This window comes from Gobio gobio (assembly GCF_949357685.1).
Source record: "Gobio gobio genome assembly, chromosome: 9".
NCBI classification, from domain to species: Eukaryota; Metazoa; Chordata; class Actinopteri; order Cypriniformes; family Gobionidae; genus Gobio; species Gobio gobio.
The window spans coordinates 9,628,418-9,642,563 of record NC_137115.1 but is presented as its reverse complement, the minus strand read 5'-3'; the positions used below and the strand labels follow the sequence as shown (position 1 = coordinate 9,642,563).

Here is a 14,146-nt window from a genome sequence, read left to right as displayed (position 1 = left end):
AGCATACGCGTTTTGAGCAATGATGATGAACAACAAATTCATTTTCATTGTTGGATAAACAATTCCTTTGAAAACATCATTTAATTTATTTAGGTCAGACACAAAATCAGAGTGACTGATGAAAAGAATATAAAAAAGCTTTCAAAAGCAGGGAGACACATGGAATGACTCATTTGTGCGCCCATGTAATCCCTGATTTTCCATTTTATATGAAACAACTGTGCATAAATTTGACTAAGCGCTTGACTTGTGAAGGCAAACTGCAGGCTCACGACATGATCAAAAAGCTCTTAGATGATCCAACAAAGGCTGGAAAAGAAGCATATTATAGTTGGTAAGAAAGAGACAAAAGGAGAAAAAAATGCTATGAAGAGGAACGACACAAAAGAATTGAGGCCAGCGGCTTTCAACTTCATAGTTTATAGCCCAGTTCTTCTGCTCTGTCCCAGACCTACATCAAAGATTTATGACTATTACACATTAAATGCAGTATTATCTCTTTAAAAACGATTTCCCCATTTCCTTTCCGTTTTTATCTCCAGTTGTATCTTCTAGATGCTTTGGCCTGGATGAAATCTGCCCGCATCCGCATCTGTTTTCTGAACTAGTATAACCTTAGGAGAGCTGAACACTGTTGATGTTTCTGTGGAGCAGAGTTGCTGTTGATGTAGCACAATCCTCCCAGCTAAAGAGCTGTTTATCTCAGCACTACCGTTTATTTGTATCATTCAGGACTATTAAGGCTAAAGAGTGAAACGGTCAGCAACTAAACAAACCCAAACTAAATACTGGAAAACGTCTGCTGACTGCCCATTAGGAATTAACCTCGGCTGAAATGAATCAAGCCTGAAAGTGAAGAGCTAATGGTCAAACATGAGCTCTGCTCTCAGTCGAAGAGAACAGCTCTGAAAACTCGTAACATTTCACTCGCAGATGTAATTACTGCGGTCATATAAACCTACCTTAATTTTGTTTGAGGAAACAAACTAAAAAGATCAAGGGAAGACAGACTATCTTTAAAAGGATAGTTTACCCAAAAATGAAAACTCACTCATGTCGTTCCAAACCCACAAGGATATATTATTATTGCGTAGATTTCATTTTTATTGCCTAATTCCTATGCATGTCTGCACTTTATTCTGCACTGGAAGCTCCTGTCATCAAGACAAATTCCGTGTGTGTGTGTGTGTGTGTGTGTGTGTAAACATACTTGGCAATAAAGCTCTTTCCAATAAGACATTTGTTCATCTTCGCAGCACAAATTAAGATATTTTTATTGAAATCGGCGAGATGTCAGCCCCTCCATTTAAAGTCCCATCGACCCATACTTTGATGCTTTAAAAAGTTAATATAGACATTGTAACAGAAATCCATTTAATCTTCTGAATACAGAAACATGACCACTTTACAATATGTGATGTGCTCTATGTATGTGCGTTGATCAATGCTTATATGTGAAAAGCCTAAATGAAATCTGTCCATCATATAAAACAGTACCAACTTAGATTTAAGTTTTTGGGTGAACTAACCCTTCACTGTAAAAAAAAAAATCAGGTTGCCAATTGAACATTTTCTAGTGACCGATCACATCTAAATTTTTCAGTTGGCCAAATTGAATTTCTGTGAATTTATGCAATTTAAGCATATCTTTAGCATATCATCATTACTATTCTCTGAAGCAGGGGAGTCTCAAGAGAAGCCAGGTTATCCTGGTATATTTTTCAGTTGATGTGAAAAATCAGGCACATTAGCAATATAGCGGGTGAATTATGTATATGATGCATATTATAATGTTATGATGAACTATATGCCTTTCTCCAGTTGTTCAAAGCGTTTCTAAGGATGCTGATTTTTAGAAGGCAGACTGAGATGGCGAACGGGAACATTGCTTGTGTAACATTAGCAACACATCATTAGCTGTTTGATAAAATAGTACAGCAAAAGGCTAATCATATTAATTACTGTTGTGTGTCTGACGTTGTAAAGAGCGATATCATTGTGCAGCGTTTACTTCAGTAACTTGAGTAAAGTTTAGCTATTGGATCTCTGAGCTGGTGTGAGTGAGTGGAGGCGGGGATAATTTACATAGTAATGGTTCTGCGTATACTAAACAAAGTAAGCGTGCAGAGTTACATTGCAAGCTATTTTAAGGCATGCAGACATTTTTTTCACAGGAAAAAAACGCAATGATCAAAGATGAGTTTTAAGGGATACAATTATTAACTACAGGGGGATTTTAAGATCATGCATCAGAGATACTTTTGAAAGGGATGCAACTATTTGGGCGTACAAAGACAATACTGACAAAGACAATACTGTATAATACTCAAAGATCAAGCCCCAGCATATTCACTGAGGTTTCAGCTGCGGTGAAAGACAGAGACACAGACACATGCCCATTTCACTGCATTACACCATCAAAACAAATCACTCTCCCTAATTAAACTCCAGAGGCCAGAATGTTGCTGAATCACAATGAATCCTCCTCATTAATAACAGTGGTAAAACCCCAGAGGCAGCGGAGAGGTGAGAATACAAGGTGAGACCGAACACGAGCGAGTCACGCTGATGTACCGACTTCAATTCAAGGTTACAAATGCGCCTAAAGAGGAAAATCTCCTTAAAGACCAGGGGCTGCTTTTCCAGACACAGAAAACACCCAGTCCTTGACTGCAGCAGAAGTCATCATCAACTGTGGCCAGAAAACACCCACATTTTAGTGGTGTTTGCCAAGGCAATATTAAATATTTCTCATAATTTGATTAGGTTTATGGGTTTGCATTAAATATTAGTCTGTGACTTGACCCATAAAAGGTTCTTTCAAGCACTTATATATATGTGTGTTTGTGTGTGTGTGTGTGTCTGTGTGTCTGTGTGCGCAATGCGCATATATATATATATATATATATATATATATATATATATATATATATATATATATATATATATATATATATATATATATATATATATATATATATATATATATATATATATATGCGCATTGCGCACACAGACACAGACACACACAAACATATATATATATATATATATATACACAGTATATACAAAAATCTGTCTAAATCGGTGTTAGTGAGCACTTCTCCTTTGCCGATTTAATCCATCCACCTCACAGGTGTGGCATATCAAGATGCTGTATATGTATATCACTTTTTGGGGTTCCCATTTTATGGATTAAGTTTTAATGAATTTTTTATTAAATCTTATGAACAGCCTGTAAAAAAAAATGTCAATAGAAAAAAAAAACATTAAACATGAAAGTATTATGCAATCATTTAGGACATTTCTCCTTATATAGAACCGTTTTGGCATAAAATTGAGTCAAAACCATTTTTTCTTAAAGGGTTAGTTCACCCAAAAATGAAAATTATGTCATTAATTACTCACCCTCATGTCGTTCGACACCCGTAAGACCTTCAGGCTTCAGATAGGCCTCCATTGGCATTCAGTACATTTACACTCCCAAGACCCATAAAAGGCACGTGTGCGTCCACGACGCATGCGCGAGAATATGACGTAGCGCCGGGGTTCGGGAATCCATGAAATGCACACTTTAGCCCCATTTTGAGAACTACGCCGAGACCTAAAGCACGATCAATGTAGAATTCAACAGCTTAGACACGCGTGTCTTCCTCTGCTTGTAAACAAATCGCTTCTGGGTCATGTGTCCGAACGCCGATCTGCGTAATATTCTCGCGCATGCGTTGTGGAGGCACACACGGAAGACAATAACAAGTTGGATAAAGGTGTTATTTTGATTTTTTTTTGCGCACAAAAACTATTGTCGTCGCATCGTAAAATTATTGTAGAGTCACTGTGGTGAGATGGACTTTGTAACAACGTTTTAAGTGCCTTTTATGGGTCTTGGGAGTGTAAATGTACAGAATGCCAATGGAGGCCTATCTGAAGCCTTTCTCAGCCATCAGCTTTCAACTAAAATATCTTCATTTGTGTTCCGAAGATGAACGGAGGTCTTACAGGTCGTGTTCTGCGGTCCTGTGCTGATCAGCTCGCAGGGCTCTTTACATCCATATTCAACGAGTCCCTTGCTACATCTGTTGTCCCCACCTCCTTCAAACGATCCTCCATCATCCCTGTACCTAAGATCAGTAAACCCTCTTGCCTAAATGACTATCGTCCAGTGGCTCTCACATCTTTAGTCATGAAGGTCTTTGAGAGACTCATTAAAAACAACATTTGCTCCTCCATTCCTGACACTTTGGACCCTCTTCAGTTTGCCTATCGTCCCAATAGATCGACTGAAGATGCCATTTCTCACGTCCTTCACTCCTGCCTCACTCACATCGACAGCAAAAGTGGGAACTATGTCAGGCTGCTATTTATTGACTATAGCTCAGCCTTTAACACCATAGTTCCCATTAAGCTAACACACAAACTCCTGGATCTAGGCCTGAATTCTTCTCTCTGCCTCTGGATTGAAGATTTCCTCACTGGCAGACCCCAGGCGGTGAGAGTAGGCCAGTTCACCTCCACCTCCATCACCCTGAGTGTTGGAGCTCCACAGGGCTGTGTGCTGAGTCCCCTGCTCTACTCTCTCTACACCCATGACTGTTTGTCCACACACAGCTCCACCTCGATCATCAAGTTTGCTGATGATACTGTTGTCCTGGGTCTCATCTCCAACAACAATGAGACGGCATACTTGGACGAAGTGGAGCAACTGACATCATGGTGCCAGGACAACTGTCTCTCTCTGAATGTTAACAAGACCAAAGAACTGATTGTGGACTTCAGGAAGAGACAGCATCGGTCATACTCCCCTCTCATGATCAGCGGGACACCGGTAGAGAGAGTGAGCAGCTTCAAATACCTGGGTGTGAACATCTCCGAGGATCTGACCTGGACTACACACATCCAGACACAGGTGAAAAAAGCCAGGCAAAGACTGTACCACCTGCGCCAGCTGAGGAAATTCAGGGTTTCACCAGCCATCCTGAAAACTTTCTATCGAGGGGCGATAGAAAGTGTCCTGACTCAGTGCATCACAGCGTGGTACGGGAACAGCACCAGTCACGACTGCAAAGCCCTGCAAAGAGTGGTGCGCTTATCCGAGCGCATCTCAGGCTCAGCTCTCCCGTCTCTGCAGGACATCTTCACCAAACGCTGCAGAGGTAGAGCTACTAAAATCATCAGAGACATTAATCACCCTGCAAACTCTCACTTCACCCTGCTGCCATCTGGTAAGCGCTTCCGTAGCCTGATGGCAAAGACTGAAAGACTCAGGAGGAGTTTCTTCCCCCAGGCCATCAGACTCCTGAACTCAGTCACGTGACTCACTTCACCCCCGCACACGCATAAACATACGGTCTTTCAACATTAACATCCACATACTGCAATTGCACTGCACTTTACTTTACGTCCCTATTGTTACTGCGTAACAACCTGTAATAAACCTTGCACATTATACTTCTTTATATATACATATTATATATTTTATGTTAACCACTTATTTTTAAGTCTACAGTTTATCTCACTTATCATCCACATATTTTTTATATTTTTATTTTTATCTTATTTCCTATTTTTATCTTTTACTTGATTTATTTATAATTCTACTTATGTTAATACTTTTTATTCTAACTTTATTCTATTTCTATTTAATTTCTTGTAACTGTTATTTGCACTGTCCATGGAGCGGACCTGTTTACATTTCACTGCCAGTTGTATATTGTGTATATAACTGTGTATGTGACAAATAAAACTCTTGAATCTTGAATCTTGAAACGGGTGTCGAACGACATGAGGGTGAGTAATTAATGACATCATTTTCATTTTTGGGTGAACTAACCCTTTAAGAGTGGACAATTTGTGTCATGGACATGATTAAAATCACTTCAAATAATGCAGTTTGTTGAGAAGAAATGTGTTACTATTTAAAGCCATCAGAGATATAGAAAGGTAGAAGAAAAACTAGCAACCACCAAAACAACCTATACTTTTTTTTAAAATGCTTTTGTTATGGGTTTTGCTGCAGTATCATTTTTCTGTTTTTTATCTTCAGCCAATTTGTACGCTCCACTTCAGATCAATAAAACAGTTTCCATGCCGACTTATAAGTAGAGAAAGTTGTTGATGGAACAGTGTGGTGCTGCTATGAGCAGACTAAAACAGCTTTAGATTCCTCCAAACCCAGAGACCGTATTGGCTAGCCGTCATTCACAGCGAAGGAGACACAGGAAGAACTGGGCTGAAAGTGCGTAGTCCGCCCGACCCTGTCAATCAAACAGCAGTCGACATCAGGTGATGCGAGTCAACAGCTGCCGTGTCAGCTCAAACACACACACAAAACAAAAATCAGCCATCTTGGAAAGCCTCTGACAGTCGGCCCATTTCACAGTCGGCTGGCAGCGCTAATGGCTTTTTTCAGCCCGCAAAGAGCCACAACTCAATCATTTCCTACGAGAGAGGGACAGACACGGGGAGGAGATGAGGAAAAGGCAGGGACAGGCGGACGGCAGATTTTCCTCTGAGACGCAATGAGATGAATGTTATTTTTCTTATGTGGATAAGAACAATTGTAAATGGGGGACTGGAATAATTTATTTTCTTTGGAAAATGAATAACAGTGGGAAGTTATTTATGCCTGGAGGTTACTATGGAGTAAGACTCTAACTGTAGCTTTTATGAATTTATTTGCATGACTGAAGGTTTATAAGGGGTTGAGTGCCATTTACTTTTTCACCAAACACACAAAATATACAATGTGGTCCAAAAGTCTCAGATCACTAGTCAAAGTGCAGTTATTAAGCATTTTTTCTCATTTAAATATAACATATTTAAATGGCAAATTATTATATTATCAGCAAAACAACAGTATTGTAAGTATAATTATTAAAAAAAAAAGTCATTCAATGATCAGAAATGTGTTTTTGATTAGTGACCTATAAACACAATGGCCTGGTTTCACAGACAGGACTTAGACTAAGCCAGGATTAGGCCTTAATTCAATTAGGACATTTAAGTAGCTTTTATTAACGTGCCTTAAAAACAAACATTACTGGTGTACATCTTGAGACAAAACAATGGCCCTGACATATTTTAAGATATGTCAGTGCAAGTTGCTTTCAGTTAAAACAGCTCAAACATTATATTTTAGTCTGGGACTAGCATTTGGATTGTCTGTGAAACCGGGGGAATATTTCTTGAATCTATACGAAATTTAGCCTTCAATAATCATATTCTTTTTTAAATACATATTTTATAAAACTGTAAAACCATTTTGTCCATTACATTTTTAAACCTTGGTTTTGAACCCCACAGTGTGATTGATTTCTGCAGTTCTGGACTTTTTTCCAGCATGCACCACGGCATAAATAAATTAAATTGAATATCTTGATTCATTATACATTACCGTTCAAAAGTTTGGGGTCAGGTTTTTTTTGGGGAGAAATATATTGATAGGCCTACTTTTATTTTGGTAATAAATAAACACAGCAAGGATGCATTAAACTGATCAAAAGTGACAGAAAAAGACTTTTAAATTAAATGTTCTTTTGAACTTTATATTCAAAGAATACTGAAAAAAATGCATCACAGTTTCCATAAAAATATTAAAGGGTTAGTTCACCCAAAAATGAAAATTCTGTCATTAATTACTTACCCTCATGTCGTTCGACACCCGTAAGACCTTGTTCATCTTCGGAACAGAAATGAAGATATTTTAGTTGAAATCTGATGGCTCTGAAAGGCCTCCATTGGCACAATGCACGTTACACTCTCAAGACCCTTAAAAGGTACTAAAGACGTCGTTACAAAGTCCATCTCACTACAGTGGTTTAATAACTTTATGAATCGGCGAGAATAGTTTTTGTGCGCAAAAAAAACCTAAATAACGACTTATATAGTGATGACGATTTCAAAACACGGCCTCATGAAGCTTCGAAGCGTTATGAATCAGTGAGCCGAGTCAGCAGTTTGGATCGCCAAATTTCAGCAGTTTGGCGGTTTGACACGCGATCCGAATCATGATTCGACTCACTGATTCATAACGCTTCGAAGCTTCATGATGCCTTGTTTTGAAATCGTCATCACTATAGAAGTCGTTATTTAGGGTTTTTTTTGCGCACAAAAACTATTCTCGCCGATTCATAAAGTTATTTTAGAACCACTGTAGTGAGATGGACTTTGTAACGACGTCTTTAGTACCTTTTAAGGGTCTTGAGAGTGAACCGTGCATTGTGCAAATGGAGGCCTTTCAGAGCCATCAGATTTCAACTAAAATATCTTCATTTGTGTTCTGAAGATCAACGGAGGTCTTACGGGTGTCGAACGACATGAGGGTAAGTAATTAATGACAGAATTTTCATTTTTGGGTGAACTAACCCTTTAAGTAGCACAACTGTTTTCAACATTGATAATAATAAGAAATGTTTCTTGAGCAGAAAATCAGCATGTTAGAATGATTTCTGAAGGATCATGAGAAACTTGATTAAAATATATTAAAACAGAAAACTGTTATTTTAAATTGTAATAATATTTCACAATATTTCTGTTACTATATTTTGATCAAAATAAACGCAGCCTTCTTTCAAAACCATTCAAATATATATGCAAAAAAATGGGTGTGAGGCCTGGCTGAGCTGCATTAGAGAAGACCGTGTTGTTGCTGTCAGAGACATTGTTTTGTCCAGCCCTGTTTCCAAAGCTCATTTGTTTGACCTTCCTAAGGCTGACGAGAGTGCTTAAATTTATTTTAAGATTTTGGTAACACTTTACAATTAGGTTTCATTAGTTAACATTAGTTCATATATTAACAAACATGAACTAACCCTGAGCAATACATTTGCTAGTATGTATTATTCTCAGTTAATGTTAGTTAATAAAAATATAACGGTTCATTGTGCGTTCATGTTAGTTCACAGTGCATTAACTAATGTTAAAAAATACAATATTTGATTTTAATAATGTATTAGTATATATTGAAATTGACATTAACAAAGATTAATAAACGCTACAGAAGAATTGTTCATTATGAATTCATTTTAACTAATGTAGTTAAGTAAATGTTAACCAATGAAACCTTGGGCCAGTTGCATAAACCGTTAAGACTAGTCTTACAAGTTAGACAAACATTTTTTTCTTTAAGACTGTTAATAATTTTTTTTAATCAGTTACATAAAAACTTAGACTGGCCTAATTTGATACGAAAAGTAAGACTGAATGCCACTTAAGATCTTAAGACACTGTCTTAACATAATGGCTTAGTTTATGCAACTGGCCCCTTATTGTAAAGTGTTACCAAGATTTTAAACACTGTTGCTGAACATTATAACCCCAACGTTTATCTGTGTGCTGCACATTTTATGGAGAACAACTCCCAGAACCAAATGGATCAGTTCCCACTTTGTTCGGAACAATCTGTTGTTTATGGATCGCAACTTGAAAGTATGTCTTATTATTTGTAGTTGTCTTTTCTATTAACATTTCCAATTATACGTTTTTTGTTGTCGCTGTAATCAAAGGGCTAAGCTGTTTGCCTCTGCTCGCCTGCTAGCCAACATTAGTGTTGATGATATAGTGTGAATCAGGCTTGAATTGTTATGAAATTGACATCATTCGTAATATATTTACACCTGAGCAGAATAAACTTGCGGTTACGGTAAGGGGCGTGACATTTCCCGAACACGCGGTGCCAATCACAACATACTGGGCCAGCTAACCAATCGCAGCACATTTCATATTTCGGAAAGGAGGGGCTTCATCGAAACAGGAACTAACGACACGTTCAGGCCAGATAGAGGTGCTATAGTAATGTAAAATACAACAATCAATCATGAAGGCATATTCTCGTACACCGCAAAAACAAAATCAAGACTTCGTAAAAGGGCATAATGGGACCCCTTTTGTTAATGTTAACTACAGTACATGTCATCGCAAACATCCAGTAAGTGAGTCAGACACTCTGTTAGCAAGGTAAAAAAAAAAAAAAGAAGTAGTGAAGAAAGGGTGCAAAAGCGAGTTTACAAACTCTGACAGTTTAAACACCCAAATGACCAAAGTTGACATTGCCAATTGCTGGGAAAACTCCTTGAGGAGAAGCAATGTATTTTAGCCGCCTCTGCGGCACAAGAAACAAGAACACACACTCACAGCTCAATGGATCTCCACTAGCCTCTGTCTGAAAGGGGAAATGGGATTTTGCTTTATTACTATAAAGTTCTCCACAAAATAATGGCTTTTCACCCAACTGCCACCTTTGTGGCCACGTAGACACTACAGCTAAATTCGGTTGTAAGTTCACCTTTTAGTTAGCCTGACATCGTCATACTCAATTCTGGTCAGAATATAAGTCTGATACTGCTCCATTGGGCCGTGATTATGGGGCATGTTTCAAACAAACCAGGAGAGACCTCAATTGGATAGACCTACAACCAATCAGAGCAACGCATAGTTGTCAACAGAACTCAACTTCACACACGCTGGAAGAAGTAGTAGAAGAAAATGAGTGTAAACGATCTTTGCAGGTGTTGTGAAAAAGAATTTAAAGGGATAGTTCACCCAAAAACGAAAATTTGATGTTTATCTGCTTACCCCCAAGGCATCCAAGATGTAGGTGTCTTCGTTTCTTCAGTAGAACAAAAATGAAGATTTTTAACTCCAACCGTTGCTGTGTGTCACTCATATAATGCTTGTCAATGGGGTCGAATTCTATTAGAGTAAAAAAAACATGGACAGACAACTTCAAATTAAACCCCGCGGCTCGTGACGACACATTGATGTCTTAAGACACGAAACGATCGGTTTCTGTGAGAAACCGAACGGTATTTATGCAATTAATTCACCTTATATCAGACGAATGCTTCAGCTCTCCAGACTGCCATCACTTCCCGTGAGTGAGGTCAAAATAGCGGCCGGGTCATAGATATATACATAGATACCTCATTAGTGCCTGCGCGGATCGCTCGAATGAGGAATCTACGTATACATGAAATGAAATGAAATAATTGCATAAATACCGTTCGGTTTCTCTCAGAAACCGATCGTTTCGTGTCTTAAGACATCAATGTGTCGTCACGAGCCGCGGGGTTTAATTTGAAGTTGTCTGTCCATGTTTTTTTTTACTCTAATAGAATTAGACCCCATCGACAAGCATTATATGAGTGACACACAGCAACGGTTGGAGTTAAAAATCTTCATTTGTGTTCTACTGAAGAAACAAAGACACCTACATCTTGGATGCCCTGGGGGTAAGCAGATAAACATCACATTTTCGTTTTTGGGTGAACTATCCCTTTAAGGATACACGGAGTACTTACCAACACGATCATCATTTCTGAGAGAAATAGTGAAGGTGAATGCATATACGAACAAGTTCTTCATTTAGGATTAGAACGAATTCAACCCAAGCGCTCTTTGGTGACATGAATGCTTCCGTTACTGTTTATCATCTGTCCATCATCACTGTATAAAGCCCGCCCTGACAATTTCATTGATACGAACAGCTTCTGTTCGGGCATAGTTGCTCCACAAAAGATCAAGTCCAGACCGAATTTACCAAACTCAAATGTTGTGGGTGGGGATAAATTGGGCTGGCATCCAGGCTACCTTTTAGTGCTTAAACCTGTAAAATTGCAGGTAGTGACAACCGCATTCACAACAATTCTACACAGTGTGCATGGAACCAAACAACTAGTTGATAATGACGTACAACGAGAAATATGAGAGATGACAGACGAGATCTCTGATGCATGTTAAAATACGTCCTTTAACGTGCAGCAGAGATGTATCTCTCATCTGTATGTGCAGTGCAAGAAATCACAAGGAAAGCAGTACGAGCCTTGACTCATTCGTATTGTCATATCTTGCAAGCAAATCAGCGAATAAGAACAAGCCCATAAAAAAAGAGGAAAAAAGCCTTATGGTGAAAATGAGACCGAAATATAGCAACCTGCCTCTGCTCAATATAATAACTCTATAAACTCAATCGATGTAAGCTTAAACAACAAGCATAAAATGCTTATATGGCAACACTGCGAGCGCGCTCTGTGAAGAAGCCTTTAAGCATTAACAAAACACGGCGCCTCCGTTTTGGTTAAGGGTATTTCGGCTAATGCTATTTCATGCATTCTGACTTATTTACACTGTTATAGAGTTGGATTCTCATGCTAAACATGGCAAAAAAAAAAAAAAAGAGGAAGTATGATGGAGTATTTCTGTGCCAAATACACTCCTTCAGGATTCGAATAAGTTTCGGAAAGTTTTTTTTTCGAGTATGGCCCTGTATGACTTCATAAAGGGCGGAATTGCTTGTATGGGCACTTCTCCCGAATGAGCGGATGCGCACATCAACCAGAGCCAGAGCAATTGAACGCCCATCAATGAGCTTCATTCGGGTTACAGAAGCCATTGGCAGCGCTGTAATTCTGTGTTTAGACCACGAAATCAACAAATGTCACTAAAGAAGTGTGTTTATGGTTGTGAAGGAAAGATAACCTTGTTCAGCTTCCCAAATAACCCAGCGTTAAGGAAACAGTGGATGCAGTTTGTTTTTGCAGAGTTCTGCAAGAGTTCTACTGGTGGTGAGTGAAACTGCATCAAATGTCTGTTTTGTTGGCAATTGGCGCACAAGTACATATAATGTAAACATTACGAACGTATAGTGAATCGAAAGTGATCCAGGGATAATGCCATGATGTATTATGCGTGCGCGCGCGCGCGTGCTCGTGACTTCGCTCACTGCACTGTTGGGGTAACAGTTTAAGACCCAGGACCAGTAGTGAAAAATGAAGACCAAGAGTCAGGAGTACAATTAATTAAAGAGAAATTTACTGAAGAATAGTTTGCAGTTTCATCAGCTGAAGCTAGCTTCAAGTCTCACAAGGAGTTCGTAGGCTGCACTCCCTCTACCAGCCTACCCGCCTATCGTACATACAATTTCTCAACTGTTTTCAAGGTCTAGCCACGTCATTACTGCCAGGTGGATGATTCTGATTGGCTCAGAGAAAATTGACAGTCTTGGTAAATTTCCACTCATTGTCAGTTAATCAGATTCACGTGCACTTGTTGACGCTTTCACCCCGGAATTAGGCACGTAATGACCTTCCAGCTTCTGGAGCAGGCGCCAGCTTGCCCAAAACAACCCGTCCACTCATCTCTTAGGATGCCCGTAATTGACCGCCAATACTAATCTTTAACACAGAATACTGCGCACATACACAGATACACAGTGCCTCCAAGGTTGGAGTTGGTGAGATCTGGTCCAGACAAGGGAAAAGTTTCCCAAAACATAGAGATAGCATGAGCTTTCTCTCAGGGAGAGGTACAGACAGTACAGGCAATATTCATTCAATTCTTTAGGGTTTCAGTAAAAGGAAATTTAACATTTAAATAAAATAAAGAAATAACATGAAAGACAAATCCATATTTCATCTCTGGAAGCCGGGCTAAATGAGCAATCACTGTTACTGCACTCCCGTCGAGTTAGAGGTGTGTGATGCCTCCAAAATCCAAACACACGTCAACATGTTCTGAAATCAAGTGTTTTGGCGAAACATCACACACACCTGGGACAGACCCTCAGTCACCACTCAGAGACCAAAAACAAACTTTAGAAAATATAAAAGGAAGAAGCAATCATGGGTCCTATTTGATCAAAATCATAACCGGAAATAATCATTAAAATCATTATAATAATAAAGAAAGATAAATATTGATTAAGGCTCTGATTATAAATATATATATATATATTTATAAGCGGCAGTGGATCTCAGAATCCAACCTTTCAGCACGCCTGCATGAGCTCTGCAGTTTTCGGAAAGAATCGGTACAGCGTATCTGTCTTTTATAAATATGATAAAGCTAAAGAGTCTTCGGAGATATGAAGGATGCAATACTACTCTATAGGTACTCAAGATTAACATGAGACTATGTTATGTACCCTATAATGTGTGTTAAGTCTATTATAATTCAATTCAATTTTTCAATTCAAATGTATTTGTATAGCGCTTTTCACAAAGCAGCTTCACAGAAAATACATGCGTCTAGATTACAATTTAAAGTGATTTGTCCATGTTATGCATTTCAGAAATGCACATATACAAAGCACACAGATTAGCTAACAATCTTATTAATCAATATAATAATTAAGGCACAGAAATAAGTGAAA

At 38.6% G+C, this 14,146-nt stretch overlaps 1 protein-coding gene across 8 annotated transcripts in view; it reads right to left on the bottom strand.

The window, feature by feature from the left end:
- Positions 1-14,146, bottom strand: part of aplp2 (amyloid beta (A4) precursor-like protein 2) — a 111,937-nt gene that overhangs the window by 45,406 nt on the left and 52,385 nt on the right. The window lies entirely within an intron of this gene.